At 40.4% G+C, this 11,423-nt stretch overlaps 1 pseudogene; it reads right to left on the bottom strand.

Moving 5' to 3' along the window:
* Positions 1–221: 221 nt before the first annotated feature.
* On the bottom strand, positions 222–10,113 carry LOC108895554 (rap1 GTPase-GDP dissociation stimulator 1-B-like; annotated as a pseudogene).
* Between the last annotated feature and the right edge of the window lie 1,310 nt (positions 10,114–11,423).

Genomic DNA, 11,423 nt, shown 5'->3' with positions numbered 1-11,423 from the left:
TGTGTGTGTGTGTGTGTGTGTGTGTGTTTGTGTTTGTGTTTGAGGGGGGAGGGGAAGAGGAGTTGATTGAGTCTGTGAGAAGCTGCCACAGGGAGGTTACAGTCAAGAGAGCCAAGAGCTGTCACAGATGATGAGCTCTGAAAAATATTATCACAGAAAATAATTAGCGTAAAAGCTTTTATTTAAAATTTTTACATCTCGGAAGTGTGAACTGTTACGCCAGCGTGTGCCCTGCGACCTGCGTTGACCCCGCGGTTGCCGGGGTCCCGCGGTCGCCGCTCCCCCGACGGGCGCCGGGTGCGAGGGCCCGTTCAACGCTGCTCGCAGCTTTAATTTTGTTTGAATCTACCTTTCAGAATGACAGTCTGTTTTAAAGTGCTTTGATAATGGTTGATGAACTGGTTATGTTGATTATGTAGTGAAGATTTTGGTCATCTTGACCAGGTTTCAGCCTATAAAAAATACCTCAGTCTTAAAGTAAATTTGGCATTGTTGACTTGGAAAGATAATGAGAAAGCAAGCCCAAAGCACGGTACATTCCCTTCTCTGCAAGAGCAAGTGACTACTTGGATTCTTCCAGCTTGTTCTCATGGCAGTTTGTGTCCATGTACACTTAGTGTAATCTAGTTATTTTGTGTACATCCCTTTATATGGCAGTGAGTACAACTTTCAAACTCATGTATCTCAATTGAAAACTTTTTTTTCCTTTTTGAATGAAGTGCTACATTCATTAATGGAAACAGAGTTGAAAGGAGATAGGTTGGGTTGGACAAAGCACATGACAGTCACATGAAAGACTGGGGTCTGTATCCAAAGTCTGTGGTTAGGTTTAGGCAACAAAGGCACTTTGGTTAAAGCTTGTAAAAGATCATGGTGTTGGTTCAATTGAAGTCAACATGTCTGATCTTAGACATGTTGTGTATTAAACCAATCAACCTTTTCTGCATTAAACCAGACCACAATTTTTCAATAACCTTAACCATGCGCCATGTGTGCCTACACATAACCATAAATAAGTATAATACTGCCATACTGACCACAAGCCAATATTTTACTGTCACTGAAAAAAAATATTAATTAGTGGCCATGTAGGCTATATTAATCAATACATTAAATGTTGACTATTTGACGAACTGAAAGTCGTGTCAGCTGCCACAAAAAAAGGTCATTCGTGTCCATGTACATAAAATCAATAAATACATCAACACATTTGATTACATGGACACAGATTGCCTTGAGACAGGATTGTATTTTACACATTTTCATTTTTAACCAAAGGTCTATGTTTAGGTCATGTGATGACAACCAAGCAATCTCCATGACAACAGACAAACTTCATCCAGTGATGAAGGCCATGAGATGTGGCTGAAAGCTTTGAATAAAGTGTAGTAAGTGGACCTTAGAAGTCTAAATCACTTTTTGTTACATTTTCACCTTTTTGATATTGAAAACGAAAACTTTCTCTGATCATATTCTGAGTGCATTTTAAAAATATTTTAGAAAATTTCTTTTGAGACTTGAAACTTTATATGATATACTTGAAGCTGAACCTCTGTATTCCACAACTGGAAGTTTGTTAGTTGCTTTGAAGTATTAACCCCTTGATGCCTGAATGTATTTATAATTGTATAAAAAAATTAATTACTTGTGTTTTTGCTTTCAAGCTGACGCTATCTTGGCTGCAGTCTGAATGCAAACGGTATAATGTGAATTCAAGACGATCAGCGTTAAGGGGTTAAACCAGTGCAAACTTGCAAAGTTATGTGCCAAATAATTAACAGGAGCCTGCATCCTGTAAGTATAAACACTTTGCACTAATGTTTTTGACCCTCTACCTGCAGGGCTCAAAGAAGGTGATGTCTGTCCATCTGCCCATCTATCTACCACTTTGGAAGGGTGCAAAGACCAGGTTTTGGATGCCTCTTTGACCCTGTTTTGTGCCATTGTGAAAAATCATTCAGGAAAATTAGATTTTCATAATTTTCTTTTGATCATGTTTTTGGTCTACGACAAGTTATTTTGAAAAAAATTATTGATTTTAAATAAGCCTTTTCTGAAGATTTTATGTGAGGGAATCCCTCTGTTTTTGTAGACCCCCTGATGTTTCCTCTACTGCCACCACCAATGCTTTTACATTTACTGTACATTTGTATGAAGAAATAGCAGAATCTGATGGACAGGTTACCATGGAATTTGCTGAGTACATTCATGCTCCATGAACCATCTTGGGCTTGGTGACCTTATGGCCTTTCCTTTCGGCCAACACTTCCAACAAAAACTGCACTCCAGCCCTATTACTGTTTAGGGTTTAAAAACTGGAAATCTGTCCTTATGTTGTTTATTCCTCCTGCGAACATTGCAGCCCCTGGGAGCTGCTCTTGGGGGCACAAAGTCTTAATCATGCATGTTTTTAGTTAGTCATTGTTGCCACATAGCAGGTGACAATTTTAGAAGCCAATTCATTATTTACCAATGTCTGTGCAATAAGATCATTTGAATAAAAGTATGTTATTGAATAAGTTGGATAAATCCATACAGCAGATGAGATTCTTTATTGCTCTAGTGTACTGGTTTAGCTGGTGTCACTGAGAATAGCCATGATGGAACTGGCCTGTGAGGCAAGTTTACTGCTGCTATGATCTGTCAGTTTACTGAGGCTTTCCTTCATATTCACAGAGTTCAATTCCTCCTTCATTTCACCTAAAGCAGACAAGGATGGAAAGAAGAAGAGAGACAAGTGTAAGATGGGTCACAACTGGCAGCAGAGGTAAGAATATGCAGATAAGTTGCATTCAGGTGCTGAATACCCTCTGAACATCTCTGTGTTTGTATAAATGTAAGTGTTGTGCACATCTAAAGTGACCTAAAGTGACAACACAATAGCTGACAACTGGAGCCACTGCTCAAATGTCTTAAATGTGGATGGTGGCTCCAAGCTCTGCTGAAATCTATAGTCACTGAACACTTTATTAAGAACCCCATACTAATATCGGACTGGGCCTCCCTTTGCTTTTAAAATAAAAAAGTCAGTAGAAGAAGGTAAATTTAGGCCATAAAGGGATGAAAATGGACAGCAATAGTTCTCAGATAGGCTGTGGAATTCAAACTATGACTGTGTGGTAATAAGTATGTTAATACTTAAGAGTGCTTAAGTGTGCCAAGAAAACATTCACCACACCATTACCCCTCCAGCAGCAGCCTGGGCCACTGACACAAGACAAGATGGGTTCATGAGTTCATGGATTCATGCTTTTGACACCAAATTCTGACCCTACCAACAGCGGCCTGAGCAGAAATCCAGATTCATCAGACTAGGTCGCACTTTTCCAGTCATCACATGGCCAGTTTTAGTAAGCCTGTGTCCACTGCAGCCTCAGATTTCTGTTCTTGGCTGACAGGAGTGGAACCTGACATAGTCTTCAGCTGTTGTAGCCCATCTGCCTCAAGGTTGTGTATGGTGTGTGGATGGTTTTTGTTTGTGAAAACCCCAGGAGATCAGCAGTTTCAGAGAGACTCAAACCAGCATGTCTGACACCAACAATCATACCATGGCCAAAGTCACTGAGATCACATTTTTTCCATTATCTTGTTTGACGTGAAGTAAAGCTCCTGACCTGTGTGTTCATGATTTTATGCATTGTGCTGTTGCCACATGATTGACTGATTGGATAACTAAGTACAACTAAGCAGGTATACAGGTGTTCCTAATAAAGTGCTCAGTGAGTGTATTTACAAAGTCCCAACCAACAAAGAGAAATATTGGTGTTTCCATAGAAATCATCGCTTCTAGTTATTTTCTTGTTGAATAGATGTTCCTGATGCTTCAGGCTTGCACCTTATTCCAGTGACTTTCTTGTGCAGTTTTTCTCACACCCTAAAACATCTTGAAATTTGCAGTGGAACAGAATTTCTGTGAATGTGTATTGTGAAATGGAACACATACTTGTGTTAGCCAGGCTGCAGATGAGACCTAAAGCACTGAACTTGACTTCAACTGCCCCTACAGGATCCTCCAACATCTTCTTTAGCATGGCCAATAGCTCTGCCTCCCTGAATGGATCCTTCATAGACTCTGCGGTTATAACACAAACCCACAGACACACACATATGAGTAAACACACATGCAAACGCATCTCTAAATGTACACTATGTATCTAGTATCAGTAAATAAACCAAAGGATCTTGTAGATGGAAGTAGTTAGTCCCGAGTGAAGCACATTGTTTGCATCTGGTTCCACTTGTATGTCATGTGTATGCTAGTTTCCATTGCAATGTCTTGTGTCTGTTTGATACTATGCAAGCAAACAATTTATTTTCGTTGTTTTGTGAAGGGTGGTTTTTTGCCTCTGCTTCATATGATAGTGGAACATACAGGCATGTTTCACAGTGTCTATTTTAAGTCTTAGGCTAAATAAACCATGGTTAGCCTGAGGAGGAGCTGTCCAACCAGTGTGGTGCTGATTACTATTCATGCACACAAGCTTGTCTTACATCCCCTTCATATTTCAAACTACTTATAAACCTGCCTGACTTATTTTTTGGATGGAATGTATATCAGCTGTATTGAATCATACAAAGGAGTGTGTCTTTTGTTTAGCCTAGTTTCTAATAGGAAAATCTATTAATATAATCCGATGCATTTCAACAGCCCCACAGACCTCATTCTCCAAAATGATTATACACTTAAATCAGCACCTCTTTACACAGTTTCAACAAAACCTGAATATTCTAACCTCCATTAAGGAGGATTTAGTGCAGGACTACTGAATTGGTCTGCATTATTTTAAGCTAGGTGTTCCTCACACACTGCTAACTCAGTGTATATGTGATGTACTGTTCAAAGGATGTGAAGATAAAACCTTTGCATAAAACCCTAAATAACTGCTAAACCTAAACAGAGAAGAACATGTATGTTAAAACACAGAAACAATGCACACAGAGTAAAGGTAACTGGAGTATCCCTCAGCCATAAGCTATATGTGCTTAACACAACAAGAAACCAAGTGGAAAGTTAGTTTGTGCTGAACATTGTTGGTGTATGAACAGGCTACACCTGAGAGCAGAGACAGGCTCATGCATCATGAATACCAAATCATTTCAACAATCCACGGGTTCCAGGCAGCTCAGCTATGAAAGGATAGACATGTGCATACTTAGCCTTGCTGAGAGTTGAACAGAGTTCACATGTAGTTCCAGTCAAACTTTCAAGCAGCAATGCTGACATGCAGATAATCTTTAGTCACCAAAAATGCCTTACCAAGGTCAATAGCAGATGCTATTGCCAATGCAACCAGGGCCTCATTCTGCATGATGACGTGCTCACTTCTTGCCATGGAAATAAGGTGCCGAACCCCATCTGCTTTGGCTACAGCACGGACAACTTCCTGTCACAGAGGAAATCAACCCATTACAGATATTCAGTGTTTGTCTGTGTGTATATACATACACTGTCATCACGTTAAACTCCAATTACCAAGAGGAAAGAAACTGTGAATTTCAGTTAAAATGAACAGACTCACAGGGCTGCGGCTGTGTCTGATGAGGGCAGCCAATAAGCGACTAGCTTCCCCTCGAACTCCTGCGTGGTCTTTGGCTTCACACCACTCCATGACCCGAGCCAGCAGCACAGCATCTCTCCCCAGGACTAAGGCTGCTTCCTCTGACACACACAACATGGCAGAGAAAAGGAAAAAGGAAAAAAACATAGAAGAACTGATTGAAAATCAGACAGAAAATAAGGCAACAAGTTAACACTGAGTTGTACAGGGGGAAAAAAAAGACTTAAAGTTTAAGCCTTTGAAGCTCCAGTGTAATGTACATTAAACTGACAATATGAGAAAGGTGTATGGAATTAATTTTAGACTGAATAGAGCCAAGTTCTGATGAAGATGGTGCTAGAGGAAATATATGATAATCAAACGGACTCTTCCCCTGGGACCTGAATGTGCTCAATAAACTGTTTAGACAAAACAAGGCATTTGAAAACCTCAAGACCTGAAACCAAATAAAATCAGGACATCTTGACTGTTGGGAACTGGTGATGGACATTTTCACTATTTTTGGCCTTTTACAGACAATGGTCAGATAAATAAAAATTGTAAAGGTAATGCTTTAAATGGAGACTTTCACACCACAGTGAATAAGCATCAGGGTCTGTCCAAACTGGCCAGCCCTCTATGCAGGATGTGGGTGTGGCCATCTGAAAGTCCTCTTACACAAAGGAGGAATAGTAACTTATTAAAAAATAAGATAAAGCAAAAAGAGAGAAATGCCAGGGAATTAAAATAAGAGTGGTGGTAATAATGATAGTAATAGTCAGACCTTCCTAACTCCATCTCACCCATCTGATTGTGTGTCTCCTTTCAAAGTTCACCCAAATTAATTTCCCTTTCTTTCTCCTCTCTTTCTCTGTCATCCTTCCTTTTATTTCTTTTTAGACTTCTACATCTCCCCCAGTCATTTACAAACGTTACCAACGACACCACACAGATACATGCTTCACTGGATCCTCTGACACTAGCCCTACTTTTTGTTTTTGTGAGTTATAGTAATGTCTTAGTAATTACACATTATAAATCTGTCTGTTAGACACCAAGTGGTCAAGTTGGCATTTTGGCCTGAGCATGTTGCGAAAGCAAGGAGCATCATGGACTGTCTTAGACTCCACTATCATGTATTTAATGCCATTAAATACTGCATGAATTATTAAAGTCTTTAAAGTCTTTCAGCCTACACCTGAGCTCACCTTGTCCATCCACCATCATGCGTAGTGTACCCAGCAGTTTGAACTGAACTGGTGGCATGTCAGAGCGCAGCAGGGTCTTTATCCTCTCTGTCACCCCATCCTCCAGCATCCGCACTTTATTGGTGGCTGGAAGACACAAATGTTATACTGATGCACTTCCATAGTGTCTCAGTTTAAGTGTTGTGTGTTTGCATGTATTGCTTGGTATAGTTTATGAGGATAAAACACATTTAGGACAATTTTAACATTATTTTAATGAAAGAATGTTTTTTAATAATGTAATAATAATTTTAAATTACTAATTCAGTAATTTGGTCAGTGGAACCATATCTCCACTGTTTTATTTTGATCAGTACCAGGAATAGCCAGGTTTCTGAGCGCGCTCAGTCCAGCATGTTGAACAGACACATCTCCTTCGTCAACATGTTGCTCCAACAAAGTCAGGATGTGAGGGACCACCCCAAGGTCCAGCATTTTCACACAGTTACTGTCTGACAGGAACACAGCGAGACAACAAAAACAAATTTCAAACCTGGATTACTGTATCACTTTATATGAATTCAAGGTGTAGACATGTAATTGCAACAGCTCAATTTAATCACCCAAAACTGCCTTGTTGGTAATCCAGCCTTGTCATCAGAAAACCCCAACATTTCACTTATGAAACAATATTTCACATAAAAATTAAACATCTTTTTTTTTTTTTTTTTTTTGGTTAAAGAAATTAAGGACTTGATATTACTTCCTCCAGTCAAGTGGTGACTTTTAAGATCTTTGGATTAAAATGATATTAAATCTTAAACCTACAATAATGTGTAAACAAACACACTGCAGCTTAAGAAAACACAAGCAAGCAAACAAAACATCCTCAACAATCTGACGACACGTGCACTGCTCTTAAGCTGCAGTGTGCTGAGCTCTCTCAGCCACTGTAGTTATAGTTACTTACTTTATTGACAAAAGTCTCAGCTGTGGTGGTGTCAGCTTGTTTATACAAAGATACATGTTTCTTTACAAGCTGTTTGTTCCTGACAAATATCTCACCATTTCTGGCGAAGTTGGCGATGGCCAAGGCTCCAGACAGCTGCAGCTGAGTGTTGGAGCTCTGTAGCCAGGACAGAACATCCTGATACACCAGACCTGATCCTTCACCAAAACACTTCTGCATAGACTCATCTGAGACACACACACATGCACACACAAACACAAGATCATTATAATACTCCCAAACAGCACATCATTTCTTCCAACAAGCAGCAGTGGCATTATCATCCTTGTACAATAATACATGGTGTATGGTGATACATATTATTTGGGTAAAGAAATCAGTAGTAAGGCAAAGCTGGTGTGCTGATGTCAGACAGGCACATAAAGACACTATGGTCTGTCGTCTGCCTGTGACACACTATCACCCAGAAAGGTCACACTATCAAGATAAATGAGGCAGAAGGGAGTCACAATACTGTAAACAATCTGCTAGGCTGTTTGTTATGTCCAGCCCACACCCTGTGTGCTTTTCCATCTCTATCTCCTCTTCTGTGTCTTTCATTTAGTCCACATTACATTTATGGTGTGTTCAGACAGACAGAATATGGTGATGGAGGAAAAGCCAGGACAGTCAGTGGTATCTTCACTGGCAAGCTGAATATGCATAGTAAGTTATGTGCACAGAATTTTCTAATTACATATTTCAGACTTTACACACACACATGCAATTTTGTCTTTCTGAAAATCTGACCAGTTAAATGAGGTGAAAGACAAACAGAAAGACTTAAAAAAGGCAAAAAAAAAAAAAAAAAAAGGAAATGAATACCTACAGTGAGACAGAACTGTTGCTTTATACACATACACATTCACAGATGTCATGCATCACTCACCTCCTAAAAGCAAGGACACTATGAGGTTGGAGGCGATCTTGATGCTGCAGAGGTCATGGGGGTCAGAACCTCCTAGCAGGCCCGAATCATCGCTGATAAAGCCTCTGGTACTCCTGACTCTGCAAACTGCAGCTTCAGTATATCTGGTGGTACAACACAACCAGCTCAGCTGTGCTACTGTCTTTGTTTTAACCATTATTAATAGCTAACATCAACTTACATTATGTTGCATATCATATTGAACATTATCACATGTTGGATGAACATGTTGGAAAATCTGACATTTTACATTGTTCTCTTTTATCTCTGATAATCTGAATTATGCATTCCTCTAAAACAGAGTAGACAATGGGGATGAAATCTTTTGCTGTGGTTTTATATTGGGATTAGCTAATCCATATAATAAAATGTGTAACAAGTCAAATGTTACACATTTAATTTCCTTTAGGACCTTCAGGTCTTACCACTCTCGCCCAGTGCGCCCAGTATTTCCAGGATGACGTGTCGGCGTTTCTGCATCAGGTGCCCGTTTCAACTGAAATGTCAGTACATCTGCCACATCCAGCTCTGTCAGGGCTTCCCTCGCAGAGTCTGCAAGCACAGGGGGTCTATAACTATAGACAGCGTTACCAGTGATCATACATCTGCCATCTACTGCTAGTTTAACACAGCAGCTGTTTGAGATGGTGAATTCCTGCCCTCTTCTTGATAAGGGTTCCAATTAAAATATACAACTTACAACAGTGTAATTACAACCTCCATTCTTTTGAGACAAGCTTCGTTGCTGTATCCTTGTGACATCGCTGTGTAAGCTATAAGTTGGGCTAATTGTATGACATTCTCCATGATGACAGGAGTGGGGAAGCACTAAAGAATGAATCACAGCTGTTTTTTGTCTGTTCCCTCTTCCCACTGATTTTGGCACTTATTTGACTATGGAGGGAAACACATGAGAGCACATGGATAACATGGAAACGTAACACAGAGATGACCAGTTATTAAAGGAACAGTGAGGTATCTATGAAGGACATATCTAAATACTGATACTATTTGATTCAAATCACAACTAATTCACAATGAATTCCTATGATAAGCACAATTATTAAATAATCACCCATGTCAGCGAGGTTACAGAGGGCCAGCAGGCAGACGTTAACCAGTGGGTCGTTCTCTGGATATTCCCTCATTATGGACACCAGTCTGGGGATTACACCACTCTGGACTAACTGGTCCTGCTGGTATGCTGTGTGGGAGGTCAGAGAGATACAGTGGAAGTGATCAAGAGTGACAGATCTATGTTATTGTTAGTTTGTTATACAAAAAGAATTTTGACTTTAAGGTCATTGTTTCATCTCCTGGCTCCACCAGTTTACTGTATCACAAGTGATAATTTTGAGTGATAATTGCATACATCAAATTTAACTGACTTGCAGTCTATTCTCTGTAACGTTCAACAGAACACAGTCTCTGCCTCATCAGCCCACTGTTCATCATCAGTAAACCCCTCTGACTGAGCCGGCACTGTCACCACCAACTCACAGTTGTCAAAGCAGGATGCGTCCAATGGCTCTGCCTGTGTTCAGCAGCATGTCCTGGTTATTGCTGTTCAGATGCGGAACAAGCACCTTCACCAGGCCTGCCTCGATACATGGCTCCCTGACTGCAGCTACAACACACACAGGGATAAGATTTCATTTCTTGAACTTTTTCCCTTAAATGCCCCCTCAAGTACTTTGAACCTCTGTTGTACCTGTAATAGCAAACAGCTGTGATGTAACATGGTAGTACAGCAACACTCTACATCAGGGTGTGGAAATATAGTCAAAAGTGATCATCAGTCATTTGGCAAATTAGCCTTAGGGGGCCTCAACAAATTGTACAGCACACAACCCCCTCTGTCCGTACATCCTCAAATCAGATGAGAACCCGAACCCCCCCCCCCCGGATTCCACTGTACCTTCACGGGCCATCTCTGCTACCACTAGAGCCACCTGGCAGCTCAGGTTGCTTTTACTCTGTAAGGCCTGAGCCAGTGTGGGTAGAATCCCACTTCTGACAATCTCAACAGCAGCATCTTTCTCTGTGGACACACAAACACATTTGTTTTATAAAGAAATAATGGCAGGATATCCAGTCACAGCATAAACTAGAATTATGTGATTGCAAGTGGTTGCATAAGAAAAGGCATTGTCACAGACATTTTTAGTGGTCTTCTCACTTTTTTTCTACTGACTGTGTGTGTGTGTGTATGTGTATGTGTGTGTGTGTGTGTGTGTGTGTGTGTGTGTGTGTGTGTGTGTGTGTGTGTGTGTGCAGTGTATGTAGCAGGACTTACTCTTTTCCAGCAGAGAAGCCAGCAGTATGTCCAAATGAGGTTTGAGCTCCTCATCAATCAGTTCTGTACTCACACTGATAGCCCTTTAGCGCCCTCACTCAGAGAGTCTGCAACACACACACAAGCATGCACCACCACCAAACAACAACTAGAATAAGTTAATGTGCCAGCTTCAGAAGACTTCCTTATGCCCCCTAAATAAACACATACATGAACATGATCTTGTATAAATCAGTAGAAAGTAAATCTCGTTAGAAGGAGGAACAAGGGGTGCAGTAAATGTACATCAACAAAGTAAAGAAGCATCAGGCTATGAGTAGTCAGCTGATACCTACACAGCTGCAAATCATCCAGTGATTATGAAGCACAGATGAAACAGCTGATGGAAGACAGCAACTGCAAGTGCAACTTTTGTGCTCTGCCTAAACTAATGCTCAGTCCTTTAAAATGACTTTCATAGTTCATA

The sequence above is a fragment of the Lates calcarifer genome, unplaced genomic scaffold, assembly GCF_001640805.2.
Source record: "Lates calcarifer isolate ASB-BC8 unplaced genomic scaffold, TLL_Latcal_v3 _unitig_4020_quiver_2213, whole genome shotgun sequence".
NCBI classification, from domain to species: domain Eukaryota; kingdom Metazoa; phylum Chordata; class Actinopteri; family Centropomidae; genus Lates; species Lates calcarifer.
This window is presented reverse-complemented; position numbering and strand designations above follow the sequence as displayed.